This window comes from Felis catus, chromosome B1 (assembly GCF_018350175.1).
Source record: "Felis catus isolate Fca126 chromosome B1, F.catus_Fca126_mat1.0, whole genome shotgun sequence".
Classification (NCBI taxonomy): Eukaryota; Metazoa; Chordata; class Mammalia; order Carnivora; family Felidae; genus Felis; species Felis catus.
In genome coordinates this window covers 22,679,051-22,697,658 of record NC_058371.1, presented here as the reverse complement: position 1 = coordinate 22,697,658, position 18,608 = coordinate 22,679,051, and the positions used below count along the sequence as shown (strand labels likewise).

The 18,608-nt window shown below is 38.0% G+C and overlaps 1 long non-coding RNA gene across 4 annotated transcripts in view; it reads right to left on the bottom strand.

The window, feature by feature from the left end:
- LOC123385173 overlaps positions 1-18,336 on the bottom strand; it is a 227,087-nt gene extending 208,751 nt beyond the window's left edge. For all 4 annotated transcript variants that reach the window (XR_006597334.1, XR_006597336.1, XR_006597335.1 and 1 more), the window contains exon 1: positions 17,988-18,336. This is a non-coding gene — a long non-coding RNA (uncharacterized LOC123385173). The remainder of the gene's footprint in view (positions 1-17,987) is intronic.
- Positions 18,337-18,608: the final 272 nt, after the last annotated feature.

Sequence of the window (18,608 nt, the reverse complement as noted above, 5' to 3'; positions counted from 1 at the left end):
ACATGCTGTTCAACAGCCAATGAGTCAAAGAAAAAATCAAGGAATAAAAAAATACCTTGAGACAAATGAAAATGGAAACAAGACTCATCAAAATTTACGGGACATAACAATAGCAGTTCTAAGAGGGAAATTCATTGTGACGCAGGCCTATTTCAAGAAACAGGAAAAACTCCAAATGAACAATCTAAGTTTATACCTAAACTAGAAAAAGAAACTAGAAAATGAAAAACAAAGCCCAAAGCTGTGAGAAAGAAGTAAATCAGAAGGATCAGAGTGGCAATAAAGAGAGATTTTAAAAAGAGAAAAGATCAATTAAACTAAGAGCTCGTTCTAAAGAACTAAACTGCTTCTGTGAAAAGATAGACAAAATCGATAAACCTTTAGCCAGATTTATCAAGGAAAAAAGAGGGCGCTAATAAATAAAATCAGATATGCAACAGAAGCACAACAGACTCCACAGAAATATTAAGATTATAAGAGATTATTATGAACAATCATATGCCAGCAAACTGGAAAACCTAGAAGAAATGGATAAATTTCCAGAACCATTCAGTCTTCCAAGTCTGACTCAAGAAGAAATAGAAAATCTGAACTGACTGATTACTAGTAATAAAATGGAATCCATAATCCAAAAACCCCCAACAAACAAAAGTTCAGGACCAAATGGCTTCACAGTTCCCTCTACCTAACACTTAAAGAAGAGTTAATGTTTATCCTCAAACTATTCCAAAAAGCTAAAGAGTGCAGAATGCTGCCCAATTCATTCTATGATGTCAGCATTACGGTGATAACAAAACCAGATAAAGACACTACCATTAATAAATAAATAGTCAGTATCCCTGATGAACATAGAAACAAACATCCTTAACAAAATATTTGCAAACCAAATTCAGCAATATATTAAAAGGATCACACACTATAATCAGGTGGGATTGATTCCAGGGATGAAAGGATGATTTCATACATGCAAATCAAACAATGTCACACACCATATTAACAAAATGAAGGATAAAAACCATACAATCATCTCATTAGATGTAGCAAAGCATTTAACAAAATTCAACTCGCATTTCTAACAAAAATTAGCCAAATGGATACAGAGGGAATGTACCTTAATATAATAAAGGCTACAAATGAACGACTGTCAGCTATAATCGTGCTCAATGATGAAAAGCTGAAAGCTTTTCCTCTAAGATCTGGAACAAGGTAAGGGTGCCCACTTCTTTGCCACTTTTATTCAAAATAGTGGTGGAATTCATAGCCACAAAAGTCAAACAAGGAAAAAAAAATGATTCAGATTAGTAAAGAATAAATAAAACTGTCACTATTTGCAGATGAATACCCTAGAGACTTCACCAAAAGCTACTAAAACCAATAAGTGAATTCAGTAAAGCTGCAGAACACAAAAATAATATACAAAAATCTGTAGCATTTTTATACACTAATACTGAACTGGCAGAAAGAGAAATTAAGGACACAATCCCACTTACAACTGCATCAAAAGGAATAAAATGCCTGGGAATAAATGTAACCAAGGAGGTAAGAGATCTATACTCTGAAAATTATAAGACACTGATAAAAGAAATTCAAGATGACAAATAAATGGAAAAATATACTGTGCTCATGGATTCGAAGAAAATTGCTAAAATGTCCATACTATGCAAAGCAATCTACAGATTCAATGCAATCCCAATCAAAACCAATAGCACTTTTTTTCATAGAATTAGAACAAAAAATATTAAAATTTGTATAGAGGACCACAAAAGACTTTGAATATCCAAAGCAATCTTGAGACAGAAGAGCAAAGCTGGAAGCATCATTCTCCCTGTTTTCAAACTATACTACAAGGCTCTAAAATCAAAATAATATGATACTGGCACAAATATAGACACATAGATCAACAGAACAGAATAGAGAGCCCAGAAATAAACTTATGCTTATATGGTCAACTTATCTATAACAAAGGAGACAAGAACATACAATAGGAAAACACAATCTCTCCAATAAATGTTGCTGGGACAACTGGACAGCTACATGCGAAGAATGCAAGTGGACCACTTTGTAACAACATATACAAAAATAAAATGGATTTTAAAGACTTCTCACAAAACTCTGAAAAGAAAATGTAAGAAGTAAACTCTTGGACATCAGTTTTAGCAATATATATTTTTCTGATCTGTCTTCTCAGAAAAGTGAAACAAAAGCAAAAATTAACAATTTCAAGTCCATCAAGCTAAAAAGCTTTGCAGAGTGAAGGAAACCATCAACAAAATGAAATGGGAGAAGATAGTAGTAAATGATACATACAGTAAGGGGATAATATCCAAAATATGTAAAGAACTCATACAACACAATATCAAGAAAGCTAAACCAAGACAAATAATCTCATTGAAAAATTGGGAGAGGATCTGAATAGACATTTTTCCAAAGAAGACATACAGATGGCCAACAGACACATGAAAAGATGATCATTACAATCACCAGGAAAATGCAAATCAAAAGATACTATATTACATCAGTCAGAATGGCTGGTACCAAAAAGACAAAAAATAAAAAGAGACAAGTGTTGGCGAGGAGATGGAGGAAAGGGAATCCTTGGGTACTGTTGGTGGAAATGCAAATTGGTATAGTAATTATGGAAATTCCTCAAGAAATTAAAAACAGAAATATCAGACAATCCAGTAATTCCACTTCTGGGTATTTACCCAAAGAAAATGAAAACACTAATTCGAAAAGATGTATTTATCCCTATGTTTACTGCAGCATTATTTACAACAGCCAATATGTGGAAGCAACCTAGGTGTCCATCAACAGCTGAATGGATGAGAAAGATGTGATTACACACAAACACACACACACACACATACACACACACACACACATGCACACACACACACACACGTTACTCAATGGAATACTAAGCCATAAAAAAGAACGAAATCTTGCTACTTGTGACAACGTGCATACAACTAGAGAGTATTATGTGAAGTGAAATAAGTCAGATAAAAAGGACAAATACCATGTGATTACACTCACATGTAGAATCTAAAAAACAAAACATAGGGTTGCCATATGACCCAGCAATTTCACTTCTAGGTACATACCCAGTTTCCTTTGGAGTTGAAAACAACTTCCATGTGGAAGTTTTCTTCCACATGAGTGTTCATAGCAGCGCTATTTATAAAGGTCAAATTGTAAATGAGTCCAATGCCCATCAATTGATAAATGGATAAACAAATGTGGTAATTAATACAATGCAATATTATTCAGTAATAAAACAAAAATGAGGGGTGCCTGGGAGGCTCCATTGGTTAAGCATGTGACTCTTGATTTTGGCATAGGTCATTATCTCACAGTTTGTCGGATTGAGTCCCGCATGGGACTCTGTATTTTTTTGAATTTTTTGTATTTCTTTGAATTTTTTTTTCAGGAAGAATACATGGATAGTGTGCTTTTAATTTCTTGAAAAACTAATAATTTCATTTCTTTTCCTAACATATTCCTAACATCTTTTCCTAACATCTTTTCGTAACATCTTTTCCTAACATTTTGGCTGCTGACAGTATGGATAAAAACTAAAAATTAATTATTGGATACATTATATAGAAAATACACACTATGTATCAATTTTGCTTTTTTTGTATATAAAGCCTTATACACTTTCAATTTAATTGTATGCCACAAATATATCGTAACTATCGATCATATTGACTATAATAAAACTTCTCAATACACTTAACATAAAATGTATGCTACTCAATGTATGCTGGAATAGTGAATTTAATTCTGTAAGAAAAAAGCAATGTTCTTGCTTCATTTATGTAACAAGAAAAATGTTTATATCTTCTCTTTGAACTTTGGTTTATAATAATATAAATAATATAAACTTACATGAATTAAAAATTTTATTCGCTACAAAAAGTAAGAATACTGAAAAATGAAATTGGCCTTTGCTCACATGTTCATTCATTACATGACTATTGAATAATGTCTAGATGCTAAGAACTATTTTAGGCACTGGAGATAGGCCATCATTTTTCCAATTATTGATATTTCTAGGGGGTGCCATTATTTATGCACCTTATCTTTCATAGAAGAACAGTATCAAAGTATAGTGATACTGCAAGTTTCCCAAGCTATCCATTTTGGAATCATCTCTTGATGTGCATGTTCAAGGACTATATATTCATAATGCTTCTTCACTCATCAGTTAATTTTTATCCAATGTTCAAATTTTAAAAAGAAAATTAGTAACTTCCTTTACTGGTTCCCTTGTATCCAGATTCTCTGTCAACTATTTAAAAGTACCAGTCTTGTTATTACACAGTAAAACCAAGCCGACATGCTGGATTCTATGGCATGTAAGACTGATAAGACCATTTCTGTTTACAGAGAGCTTACAATCAAGATAGAAAAAAAAGTTATGCCCAAAGAAATTATAATTAAAGGTATGATTTTTAATAATTGTAAGAGAAAGGGGAAAAAAGTATGTCATAGTATTGAACAAACAAAAAAGAATTTTGTAATATTGTTCCATTCAAAAACCATGTCTTCCCATAGGAAGAAGTTACCACTGCTTGGCTGACATAAGATTCTTTTCATGGATGTTCCTCATTTACCATTCCAATCATCTCTCTTCAGTCTCCTAGATTAAGATGTACTCTTAGCAAAATCAGTCCTTTACTAAATCTGAAGTTCGTTTTGTTCTTTTCTGCCTTCACGCTTCTGCCTTTCTGCTATTTCTCTTAAAGACCCAGTAGAAATCTCAATTTCTCCACTAATTCACTCTTCTTATCTCAGATGAGTCCTAATAAAGCATATTTCTTTTATATTTGGAACACAATAGTTATATATTGGTTTCTATGGTGGTTATATGCTCTCTCTCTCATACACATATGTAGTATCTCACTCTATTAACATTTAGCACAGTGCTTTGCAGAGAACAGGTGCTTAATGAATATTTAATTTCTTTTTCTATTTATTTATTTGAGAGAGAGAGAGAGAGAGAAAGCACGCACACATGTGCACACAAACAGAGAAGAGGGGTACATGGAGAGAGACAGACAGACAGAGAATTTTAAGCAGGCTTCATGCCTAGCACAGAGCCCGACACAGGCCTTAATCCCACAAGCCTGGGATTACAATTTGAACTGAAATCAAGAGTCAGATGCTCAACCAACTGAGCCATCCAGGAACTCCTAATTTCTTCACTGATCTATTTTTCTTGAAAAGATTTTATGGATTTGTCTTATAAACCTCTTTTTAAGATACTATCTTGTTGCTAAATTCTCCCAATTTCCTTTTATTGTTACCTACACTGTATGATCCCAACCTGGGTATGAACTAAAGTGTCTTCAGGCATGATTCATCACATTTAACATTTCCACTTAATTTGAATGTCTTCAATGACTGTTTTATTCCTCTTCCTTTCTTTTTCCCCAATGAAAGCAACTTTTACTTCACATTTTCATGGCAATTTTTATTTGCATTCAGAAAGGATCTTTTTTGACTCGCTTGGCACTTAAACAATTTGCCTTCACTGGGAGAAACCTACATAGAAGCTATTCTCCAAGTTAAAATGCTGTTCCTTTCTTCTGATGCTGGCTTTGATTAATTCCTTTAATACACACACACATTGGTAAAAACTATAGCATTTGCTTTACTCATAGTTGAAGAAGTCTCAATTATAGTCTACTATGGTAAAGAAGATTTGTTTGTTTTCATTGAACTTTCAGCTAATTGATTATACACTTTCCTACAAATGGTTGTATTTTCACTTCATTATTCCCACTCAATTTCCCACTGCTAAATTCTCCATCAAAATATAAAGAGTCATTCAACTATGCAGTTTTTCTATTAATCATTTGTGTGTGTGGGCATACACACAGCTCCCGTACAGAGAAATTCACAAATCAAATACATGCATAGCCCAATAGGTTATCGCAAAGCCAACACTTATTTTACAACTATAGGTCAAGAAAGAGAATATTGTCAGCAAAGAAATTGATGCTTTCATGCCTCCTTCCAATCATAAGTGACCTTCTTTTCTAATACAAGTAACCACAATGCTTATTTTTCTTGTATTTCTTTACAGTTTTATCTCCCAAACATGTATCTCTAAATAGCATAGTTTAAATGGAATCACATGTGATCTTTTGCAACAGGCTTCTCTTGCTCTTAACATTAGGATTGTTGAGAGCCATTCATTTTGCTGAGTATAATGGTAACTCATTCACATGCAATTTTCTTCTACAATGTTCTATTGATAAACATAACACAGTATTTTAATCTGTTCTACTGCTCAGGAACATTTTGGCTGTTTTGTTTTTAGCTTACAAATAATACCATTAGGAAATTTTTTTATCATGCTCTTTCAGGCATGTGCAATTTTTGGATATATAAATAGGAATAGAATTGCTCGATTATAAACCACACACATATTCAGCTTTTTTGGATATTGCCAAATAATTTTGGAAAACGTTTATACTAGTTTCTATAATCCTACCAACAGTGTATGGAGTTCTATTTGTTCCAGATCCTTGCCAACATTTGTTGTTACTGTTCTTTTCATTTGTATTCATTCTGGGTGTAGGGGTATGTGTGTGTGATGGCACCTCCTTTAGTTTTTAATACGCATATTCTTGGTGACTAATGAAATTGAACATCCATTCATAGGTTTATTGACTGTTTGGATATCCACTATTGTTAAGTGACCAAGTCTGTTGCCCATTCTATTTGGTTGTCCATCTACCTGGACCTCGGTCATTTGTCAGTTATGTATGCCTTGCCCTTTAAATTTCTTACTTTGTGTCTTAGTAAATAGGAAGTCTTAATTTTAATATATCAAATACAACAATCTTTTCCATTCAATTAATTTGTTTTCTCAGTTTTTAAAAATTTTTTTTAATGTTTGTTGGTTTTTGAGACAGAGACGGAGAGAAAGAGTTTGGGAGAGGGGCAGAGAGAGAGGGAGACTCAAAATCTGAAGCAGACTTCAGGCTCTGAGCTGTCAGCACAGAGCCCAACACAGGGCTTGAACCCACCAACCGTGGAACCGTGAGATCATGACCTGGGCAGAGGTCAGACGTTTAAACGACTGAGCCACTGAAGCACCCCTGTATGTTTTTTTTAATTCTTTTAACTTTTTTTTTTTTTTTTTTGTGAGACAGAGAGAGACAGAGTGTGAGCAGGGGAAGAGCAGAGATAGAGGGAGACACAGAGTCCAAAGCAGGCTCTAGGCTCTGAGCTGTCAGCACAGAGCCTGACACAGGACTCAAACCCACAAACTGTGACATCATGACCTGAGCTGAAGTCAGATGCTTAACCAACTGAGCCACCCAGGCGCCCCTATGTTCGTTTTTTTTAAAAGAAGGGACATGCTGATTTCATAATGATATTCAGTTTATGATTTGTCTTTCTTATTTAGATCAAGAATCCACCTGGAATTTATTATTTATTTATTTTTTCCTTTTTTAAATTTAAATTATCGTTCATCAACATAGAGTGACATATTGGTTTTAGAACCTAGTGATTCATCACTTACAACACCCATTGCTCATCAAAACAAGTGTCCTCTTCAGTATCCATCACCCATTTAGCCCATCTCCCACCCACCTCCCTCCATCAACCCTCAGTTTGTTCTCTACCATTAAGAGTCTCTTATGGTTTGTTTCCCTCTCTTCTCTTTTTTTCTCCCCCTTCCCATATGTTCATCTGTTTTGTTTCTTAAATTCCACATATGAGTGAAGTCATATGGTATTGATTTATCTCTAACTTATTTCACTTAGTATAATATATTCGGGCTCCAGCCACATTGTTGCAAATGGAAAGATTTCATTTTTTTTCATAGCTGAGTAATATTCCATTGTATATATATATACCACTTCTTTATCCATTCATTGGTCAATGGACATTTGAGCTCTCTCAATAGTTTGGCTATTGTTCATAATGCTGCTATAAACATTGGGATGCATGTACACTTTCAAATCTGTATTTTTGTATGTTTTGGGTAAATACCTAACAGTGCAATTGCTGGATCATAGGGTAGTTCTATTTTTAACTTTTTGAGGAACATCCAAATTATTTTCCAGAGTGACTGCACCAGTTTGCATTCTCACCAACAGTGCCAGGTGTTCCTCTCCTTTTTTGTGGTGTTAATTTTAGTCTCACAGGTGTGAGGTGGTGTCTCATCATAGTTTTGATTTGTATTTCTCTGACGATGGGTGATGTTGCACATCTTTTCATGTGTGTGTTACCATCTGGATGTCTTCTTTGGAAAAGTGTGTATGTCATGTCTTCTGCCCATTTAACTGGGTTACTTGTTTGCTTGGTGTTGAGTTTGATAAGCTCTTTATGGATTTCGGACCCTGACCCTTTATCAGCTGTGTCATTTGCAAACATCTCCTCCCATTCTGCAGGCTGCCTTTAGTTTTGCTCATTGTTTCCCTCACTGTGCATAAGCTTTTTATCTTGTTGAAGTCCCAATAAGCCCATGTTTGCGTTTATTTCCCTTGGCTTTGGTGATGTGTCTAGTAAGAAGTTGCTGTGGACAAGGTCAAAGAGCTTTCTGCCTGTGTTCTCCTCTAGGATTTTGATGGTTTCCTATGTCACACTTACATCTTTCATCCATTTTTTATTTATGTTGCGTATGGTGGAACAAAGTGGTCCAATTTCATTCTTTTCATGTTGCCGTCCAGTTTTCCCGCCATTTGCTGAAGAGACTGTCTTTTTCCATTGGATATTCTTTTCTGCTTTGTCAAAGATTAGTTGACCCTGTGGGTGTGGGTCCCCTGAAATTGATTTTAGTTTATGCTATGTGATAAACATCTATTTTCAAAATTTTCCACTTATAAATATCTATTTATTCCAGGATTATTTATTTTATTTTATTTTATTTATTTTTATTATATATGAAATTTATTGACAAATTGGTTTCCATACAACACCCAGTGCTCATCCCAAAAGGTGCCCTCCTCAATACCCATCACCCACCCTCTCCTCCCTCCCACCTCCCATCAACCCTCAGTTTGTTCTCAGTTTTTAACAGTCTCTTATGCTTTGGCTCTCTCCCATTCTAACCTCTTTTTTTTTTTTTTTCCTTCCCTCCCCCATGGGTTCCTGTTAAGTTTCTCAGGATCCACATAAGAGTGAAACCATATGGTATCTGTCTTTCTCTGTATGGCTTATTTCACTTAGCATCACACTCTCCAGTTCCATCCACGTTGCTACAAAAGGCCATATTTAAATTTTTTCTCATTGCCACGTAATATTCCATTGTGTATATAGACCACAATTTCTTTATCCATTCATCAGTTGATGGACATTTAGGCTCTTTCCATAATTTGGCTATTATTGAGAGTGCTGCTATGAACATTGGGGTACAAGTGGCCCTATGCATCAGTACTCCTGTATCCCTTGGATAAATTCCTAGCAGTGCTATTGCTGGGTCATAGGGTAGGTCTATTTTTAATTTTCTGAGGAACCTCCACACTGCTTTCCAGAGCGGCTGCACCAATTTGCATTCCCACCAACAGTGCAAGAGGGTTCCCGTTTCTCCACATCCTCTCCAGCATCTATAGTCTCCTGATTTGTTCATTTTGGCCACTCTGACTGGCGTGAGGTGATACCTGAGTGTGGTTTTGATTTGTATTTCCCTGATAAGGAGCGACGCGGAACATCTTTTCATGTGCCTGTTGGCCATCTGGATGTCTTCTTTAGAGAAGTGTCTATTCATGTTTTCTGGCCATTTCTTCACTGGGTTATTTGTTTTTCGGGTGTGGAGTTTGGTGAGCTCTTTATAGATTTTGGATACTAGCCCTTTGTCTGATATGTCATTTGCGAATATCTTTTCCCATTCCGTTGGTTGCCTTTTAGTTTTGTTGGTTGTTTCCTTTGCTGTGCAGAAGCTTTTCATCTTCATAAGGTCCCAGTAATTCACTTTTGCTTTTAATTCGCTTGCCTTTGGGGATGTGTCGAGTAAGAGATTGCTACGGCTGAGGTCAGAGAGGTCTTTTCCTGCTTTCTCCTCTAAGGTTTTGATGGTTTCCTGTCTCACATTTAGGTCCTTTATCCATTTTGAGTTTATTTTTGTGAATGGTGTGAGAAAGTGGTCTAGTTTCAACCTTCTGCATGTAGCTGTCCAGTTCTCCCAGCACCATTTGTTAAAGAGACTGTCTTTGGGGTGCCTGGGTGGTGCAGTCAGTTAAGCGTCCGACTTCAGCCAGGTCACGATCTCGCGGTCCGTGAGTTCGAGCCCCGCATCAGGTTCTGGGCTGATGGCTCGGAGCCTGGAGCCTGTTTCCGATTCTGTGTCTCCCTCTCTCTCTGCCCCTCCCCCGTTCATGCTCTGTCTCTCTCTGTCCCAAAAATAAATAAACGTTGAAAAAAAAATAAAGAGGCTGTCTTTTTTCCGTTGGATGTTCTTTCCTGCTTTGTCAAAGATGAGTTGGCCATACGTTTGTGGGTCTAGTTCTGGGGTTTCTATTCTATTCCATTGGTCTATGTGTCTGTTTTTGTGCCAATACCATGCTGTCTTGATGATGACAGCTTTGTAGTAGAGGCTAAAGTCTGGGATTGTGATGCCTCCTGCTTTGGTCTTCTTCTTCAAAATTCCTTTGGCTATTCGGGGCCTTTTGTGGTTCCATATGAATTTTAGGATGGCTTGTTCTAGTTTCGAGAAGAATGCTGGTGCAATTTTGATTGGGATTGCATTGAATGTGTAGATAGCTTTGGGTAGTATTGACATTTTGACAATATTTTTTTTTCCAATCCATGAGCAGGGAATGTCTTTCCATTTCTTTAAATCTTCTTCAATTTCCTTCATAAGCTTTCTATAGTTTTCAGCATACAGATCCTTTACATCTTGGGTTAGATTTATTCCTAGGTATTTTATGCTTCTTGGTGCAATTGTGAATGGGATCAGTTTCTTTATTTGTCTTTCTGTTGCTTCATTGTTAGTGTATAAGAATGCAACTGATTTCTGTACATTGATTTTGTATCCTGCAACTTTGCTGAATTCCTGTATCAGTTCTAGCAGACTTTTGGTGGAGTCTATCGGATTTTCCATGTATAATATCATGTCATCTGCAAAAAGCGAAAGCTTGACTTCATCTTTGCCAATTTGGATGCCTTTGATTTCCTTTTGTTGTCTGACTGCTGATGCTAGAACTTCCAGCACTATGTTAAACAGCAGTGGTGAGAGTGGGCATCCTTGTCGTGTTCCTGATCTCAGGGAAAAAGCTCTCAGTTTTTCCCCATTGAGGATGATGTTAGCTGTGGGCTTTTCATAAATGGCTTTGATGATCTTTAAGTATGTTCCTTCTATCCCGACTTTCTCAAGGGTTTTTATTAAGAAAGGGTGCTGGATTTTGTCAAAGGCCTTTTCTGCATCGATTGACAGGATCATATGGTTCTTCTCTTTTTTTTTTGTTAATGTGATGTATCACGTTGATTGATTTGCGAATGTTGAACCAGCCCTGCATCCCAGGAATGAATCCTACTTGATTACAGTGAATAATTCTTTTTATATGCCGTTGAATTCGATTTGCTAGTATCTTATTGAGAATTTTTGCATCCATATTCATCAGGGATATTGGCCTGTAGTTTTCTTTTTTTTCTGGGTCTCTGTCTGGTTTAGGAATCAAAGTAATACTGGCTTCATCGAATGAGTCTGGAAGTTTTCCTTCCCTTTCTATTTCTTGGAATAGCTTGAGAAGGATAGGTATTATCTCTGCTTTAAACGTCTGGTAGAACTCCCCTGGGAAGCCATCTGGTCCTGGACTCTTATTTGTTGGGAGATTTTTGATAACCGATTCAATTTCTTCGCTGGTTATGGGTCTGTTCAAGCTTTCTATTTCCTCCTGATTGAGTTTTGGAAGAGTGTGGGTGTTCAGGAATTTGTCCATTTCTTCCAGGTTGTCCAATTTGTTGGCATATAATTTTTCATAGTATTCCCTGATAATTGTTTGTATCTCTGAGGGATTGGTTGTAATCATTCCATTTTCATTCATGATTTTATCTATTTGGGTCATCTCCCTTTTCTTTTTGAGAAGCCTGGCTAGAGGTTTGTCAATTTTGTTTATTTGTTCAAAAAACCAACTCTTGGTTTCGTTGATCTGCTCTACAGTTTTTTTAGATTCTATATTGTTTATTTCTGCTCTGATCTTTATTATTTCTCTTCTTCTGCTGGGTTTAGGCTGCCTTTGCTGTTCTGCTTCTAGTTCCTTTAGGTGTGCTGTTAGATTTTGTATTTGGGATTTTTCTTGTTTCTTGAGATAGGCCTGGATTGCAATGTATTTTCCTCTCAGGACTGCCTTCACTGTGTCCCAAAGCGTTTGGATTGTTGTATTTTCATTTTCGTTTGTTTCCATATATTTTTTAATTTCTTCTCTAATTGCCTGGTTGACCCACTCATTCGTTAGTAGGGTGTTCTTTAACCTCCATGCTTTTGGAGGTTTTCCAGACTTTTTTCTGTGGTTGATTTCAAGCTTCATAGCATTGTGGTCTGAAAGTAAGCATGGTATAATTTCAATTCTTGTAAACTTATGAAGGGCTGTTTTGTGACCCAGTATATGATCTATCTTGGAGAATGTTCCATGTGCACTCGAGAAGAAAGGATATTCTGTTGCTTTGGGATGCAGAGTTCTAAATATATCTGTCAAGTCCATCTGATCCAATGTCTCATTCAGGGCCCTTGTTTCTTTATTGACCATGTGTCTAGATGATCTATCCATTTCTGTAAGTGGGGTGTTAAAGTCCCCTGCAATTACCACATTCTTATCAATAAGGTTGCTCATGTTTGTGAATAATTGTTTTATATATTTGGGGGCTCCGGTATTCGGCGCATAGATATTTATAATTGTTAGCTCTTCCTGATGGATAGACCCTGTAACTATTATATAATGTCCTTCTTCATCTCTTGTTACAGCCTTTAATTTAAAGTCTAGTTTGTCTGATATAAGTATGGCTACTCCAGCTTTCTTTTGGCTTCCAGTAGCATGATAAATAGTTCTCCATCCCCTCACTCTCAATCTAAAGGTGTCCTCAGGTCTAAAATGAGTCTCTTGTAGACAGCAAATAGATGGGTCTTGTTTTTTTTATCCATTCTGATACCCTATGTCTTTTGGTTGGCGCATTTAATCCATTTACATTCAGTGTTATTATAGAAAGATACGGGTTTAGAGTTATTGTGATGTATGTTTTATGCTTGTAGTGATGTCTCTGGGACTTTGTCTCACAGGGTCCCCCTTAGGATCTCTTGTAGGGCTGGTTTAGTGGTGACAAATTCCTTCAGTTTTTTGTTTGTTTGGGAAGACCTTTATCTCTCCTTCTATTCTAAATGACAGACTTGCTGGATAAAGGATTCTCGGCTGCATATTTTTTCTGTCTAGCACCCTGAAAATCTCGTGCCAATTCTTTCTGGCCTGCCAAGTTTCAAAAGAGAGATCAGTCACGAGTCTTATAGGTCTCCCTTTATATGTGAGGGCACGTTTACCCCTTGCTGCTTTCAGAATTTTCTCTTTATCCTTGTATTTTGCCAGTTTCACTATGATATGTCGTGCAGAAGATCGATTTAAGTTACGTCTGAAGGGAGTTCTCTGTGCCTCTTGGATTTCAATGCCTTTTTCCTTCCCCAGTTCAGGGAAGTTCTCAGCTATGATTTCTTCAAGTACCCCTTCAGCACCTTTCCCTCTCTCTTCCTCCTCTGGGATGCCAATTATGGGTATATTATTTCTTTTTAGTGTATCACTTAGTTCTCTAATTTTCCCCTCATACTCCTGGATTTTTTTATCTCTGTTTTTCTCAGCTTCCTCTTTTTCCATAACTTTATCTTCTAGTTCACCTATTCTCTCCTCTGCCTCTTCAAGCTGAGCTGTGGTGGTTTCCATTTTGTTATCCATTTCGTTTAAAGCGTTTTTCAGCTCCTCGTGACTGTTCCTTAGTCCCTTGATCTCTGTAGCAAGAGATTCTCTGCTGTGCTGTATACTGTTTTCAAGCCCAGCGATTAATTTTATGACTATTATTCTAAATTCACTTTCTGTTATATTGTTTAAATCCTTTTTGATCAGCTCATTAGCTGTTGTTATTTTCTGGAGATTCTTCTGAGGGGAATTCTTCCGCTTGGTCATTTTGGATAGTCCCTGGGTGGTGAGGACCTGCAGGGCACTTCCCCTGTGCTGTGGCGTGTAACTGGAGTTCGTGGGCGGGGCCGCAGTCAGCCCTGATGTCTGCCCCCAGCCCACCGCTGGGGCCACAGTCAGACTGGTGTGTGCCTTCTCTTCCCCTCTCCTAGGGGCGGGATTCACTGTGGGGTGGTGTGGCTCGTCTGGGCTACTTGCACACTGCCAGGCTTGTGATGCTGGGGATCTGGCGTATTAGCTGGGGTGGGTAGGCAAGGTGCACGGGGGCAGGAGGGGCAGGCTTAGCTCGCTTCTCCTTAGGTGATCCTCTTCAGGAGGGGCCCTGTGGCAGCGGGAGGGAGTCAGATCCGCTGCCGGAGGTTTGGCTCCGCAGAAGCACAGAGTTGGGTGTTTGTGTGGAGCGAGCAAGTTCCCTGGCAGGAACTGGTTCTCTTTGGGATTTTGGCCGGTGGGATGGGCGGGGGAGATGGCGCTGGCGAGCGCCTTTGTTCCCCGCCAAACTGAGCTCTGTCATCAGGGGGCTCAGCAGCTCTCCCTCCCTTTGTCCTCCAGCCTTCCCGCTTTCCAAGCAGAGCTGCTAACTTATGTCCTCCCAGACGCTAAGTCGCGCTTGCTGTTGGAACACAGTCCGCCCGGCCCCTCTGCTTTTGCCAGCCAGACTCGGGGGCTCTGCTTGGCTGGCGAGCCGCCCCTCCGCCCCGGCTCCCTCCCGCCAGTCCGTGGAGCGCGCACCGCCTCGCCGCCCTTCCTACCCTCTTCCGTGGGCCTCTCGTCTGCGTTTGGCTCCGGCGACTCCGTTCTGCTAATCCTTTGGCGGTTTTCTGGGTTATTTAGGCAGGTGTAGGTGGAATCTAAGTGATCAGCAGGACGCGTGGTGAGCCCAGCGTCCTCCTACGCCGCCATCTTGCAAAACAGGATTATTTATTTTAAAAGTTCACCTTTACTACTGCTCTGCAGTGCTACCCTTATCATACTTAAATCATATCATAAATCATATTACAAATAGTTAATACATATGTGGATTTGTTTCTGATTATTAATAAATTGGTCTAATTGTTCTTCTATCAATACAATATTGCATAAATTCATGTAACTTTATATTTTGGTATCCAGTAGAACAAATCTTCACACTGTTACTCTTTTTAAAAAGTGTTTTATATTTTCTTACCGTGTGCTTTTTTTGACTAATTTTTTATTTTAATTCCAGTATAGTCAACATTCAGTGTATATATGAGTTTCAGGTATACAATATAGTGGTTCAAAAATTCTATTACATTACTCAGTGCTCATATGGTAAGTGTAGGCCATGCACTTTTTCACATGATTTTTAGAATTAGCTTGTCGATTTTCACAAAAATCCTTTTGGGAACTTGGGATTGCAAAAAATATATTTGTAGAAGAAGTGATATCTTGAAGTAGACTTCTAAAGCATGCACGTGGACCATACATTTGAGTCTTTTTTAATTTATTTCAATGTTTTACAATTTTTTTGCAAATAAGACTGGTATATATTTCTTTAGATTCAGTCATAGTTATTTGATATATTTGATACTATTTTAGAATCTCTTTAAAATTTGTTAATTTTATATTAGTTTCTAGTACTTAAAAATGCAACTGATTTTTATATATCAACCTCATATCCAGCAACTTTATTAGACTCCTCTAATAGTCTCTTTACAAAATAGATTTCCTATAATCATTGTAATATCATGTACAATAAAATTTCATTCCTTTATGTTTTTATTACCTTTTTGCCCCCTTGCCTTACTGATTAGGACCACTAATACATTGTTGAACAAAATTGATTATAATGACCACTTTGTTTCACCCCTAATCTAAAAAGGAATATTTTAGAATTTCACCATTAATTATTGTTTATCAACTTGGTCAGATTAAACAATTTTAAAGTAGGTGCTGTATGATTGCACTTTGGCCTGAAGAACTGGAATGTAGGACTTTAAAAAGTTAATGATAGAGTAGAGAAGGTTCAAAACATGAGTTAAGGTCATGGTTGCAAGGAAAACCCTTCCTGGGTAGTGGAGAAAGCTTTAAGAAATAGGAATTACCTGCAAACGAGTTTCTCTGAGAGGATTTTGTTCCTGACTTCCTACCAGTGTTGAATTCGAGGGTGCAGGTGGCAAATGTTATGGAAATAATGTTTGCATACCAGAAAATGAAAAGAATTCTGCCTTCTTCTCTGGGAATTACCATGGTACACTCAATTACCATGTCATCACTTCCCGTGAGCAAGAATGGTGTCGGGAGAGCTGCTGCAGAGAGAAGCCATGAGACAAATCTTTCTTCCCCAGTGGGGGCTCTCTAGGTTCAGGATAAAACGAGATGAAAGAAAGGTGCTAGGCTCTTCGAATGGGGTGAGAATAGTGGCTGAGAATTAAGAGTCAGCATTTTTCTCAGATGATGATAATAGCATGGAGCTAGAGGACCTAAAACAGAGTCTGAGGAGGAGACCACTGAATGTCAGAAGTTAGACATAGGTTGTTGCTGGGCCACAGGGTCACCAAACCAGCAAGAGATAAAGGGGATGACCTGCTTGAAAGCAATCAACACAACTGCCTGACAAAGATAAGGAGCCACATTAGGAGTGGGAGACAAGATGGAATGAGACACGACCATGGCAGCCACTGGACAGCAGGAGGCCCACATGTCTTCTTTCCTTCCACTTAAACCCAGATGCTGTCCTAGGGTGAGGAGGAGAAGGCTAGAAGAATACCTAAGCCCCTCTAGTTGGGAACTCAGTCTAGGAAACAACAACACAACAACAATATTCAGGGAGGCCAATTTGAAAGACACTTCATGTATTTTCCCAGGTAACCTGGACAAGTAGGGCAAATTTATAAAACATCTGTTAAATGGTCTTTGCTGACTTATACTTGTGTGTGATGTCATGGAAAGATGCTATAATGAAAGTTCTAAAAAATTGACCATTGTTTTTGCTGAGAGGAGGTTGTTACAGACTTTTTTTTTTGTTACTACTTTCCCCAGTGTTCCCTTTATGAGAACTCTTGGCAAAGCTTTCTATCTGGCCCTAACACAAAGAACAACTTCTGAAACTCTTCCCCCCACCCCCATTTCTATATTGTCATTTTTAATTCTATAATTGACTAGTTTTCTTTTTGTATATGCTGCTGCAAAACTTAGAAATTTTGTGACCCACTGGTGGCAAGGTATTAAAATTTTACTGTATCCATTTTAACAAACTTTTAATTATGGAAACTATATTCAAACATAAACCAAAGTAGAGAGAGTATCATTTGACTATCCATTGACCTAACACCTATGTCAACGATGATACCAACAATGGCCATGCTGGCCTCATCTACATCCCACAGTCCTGCCTCACTAGACTATTTGGGAATAATTGCTGGACCTCACGCCATTTTACTGACATTTATTTCAATACAAATCTCTAAAGATGAACATTTCAACCAGGGAACTTCCACTTGCACTGGAGATGTAGAAAGTTGTAAGACAGTGTGGTTCTCATTTTAAAATGGAAGAGCCAATTATGTAATCTATAAAGCCATTAAAATATTATATCCAATGGGGCAAAGGTACCAAACTGAAATTTAGAAAATGAACATTTAGAAAATTTAGAAACATTTATAAACATTTAGAACATTTAGAAAATGTTAAATGAAATTAAAACCTAAAATGGTCCCTTTAGGAACACAGATACAAGGCTGCTTTCATTTTTGAATGAAAAACCCCCACTGTAGATGGGGTGAAAAGAAATCAGTGGATGACTTAACGAATGTCTTAAAGGCTGAGTATGATTGGTTTGATAGTTGAGAATCCCTGGGAGTCCCAGCCAAGAAGAGTCAGGCTTACCTGTCCAGTCTTATCCATGGCTCCTCAACAAGTGCTCACCCTGAGGACTGGATGCAGGGCCAGGAAATGAGACAAAGCAGCTGAAGCATGAGTTAGGGTCGCTCACAGCGCAGGGTGGGGAGGAGGGGAGCAGGTGTGCTGAAAGGGTCCCCTTAAACTGCTCTGGGCCCACGGAAGTCTGAGGGCCCAGCGGGAGCTGAGAGAATCCCTTTAGGCAATGACATATGACTGAACTCAGTGCCAGGACAGGGAAAGGACAGCTGAGAGAAAGCCTCCCTCTACACCCTGGCTCTGCTGAGCGCTGTGGGCAGGGCAAAACAACTGAGAACACTCCGTAGCTAATCACATTTCAAGTCCTGCCCACCAAACATCTGAAACCAATTGTGAACTAAATCTCCACAGCAATGGAGCCCAGGCCCAGTTCAACTACAGGTGAAATTGGTTTAATGACTCCTCTCCAACCACACTGGCTGCATAACAGAAGACAGTTAATGCCTTTCCTTCAGTTTTTACTGATATTTTATACACAATGCTTGGCATACAGTAAAAGATTATGAGACACCATGAAGAAGCAATACGGAGAGCCTCATCATCAAGAGACGGTCTATAGGACCAGACCTA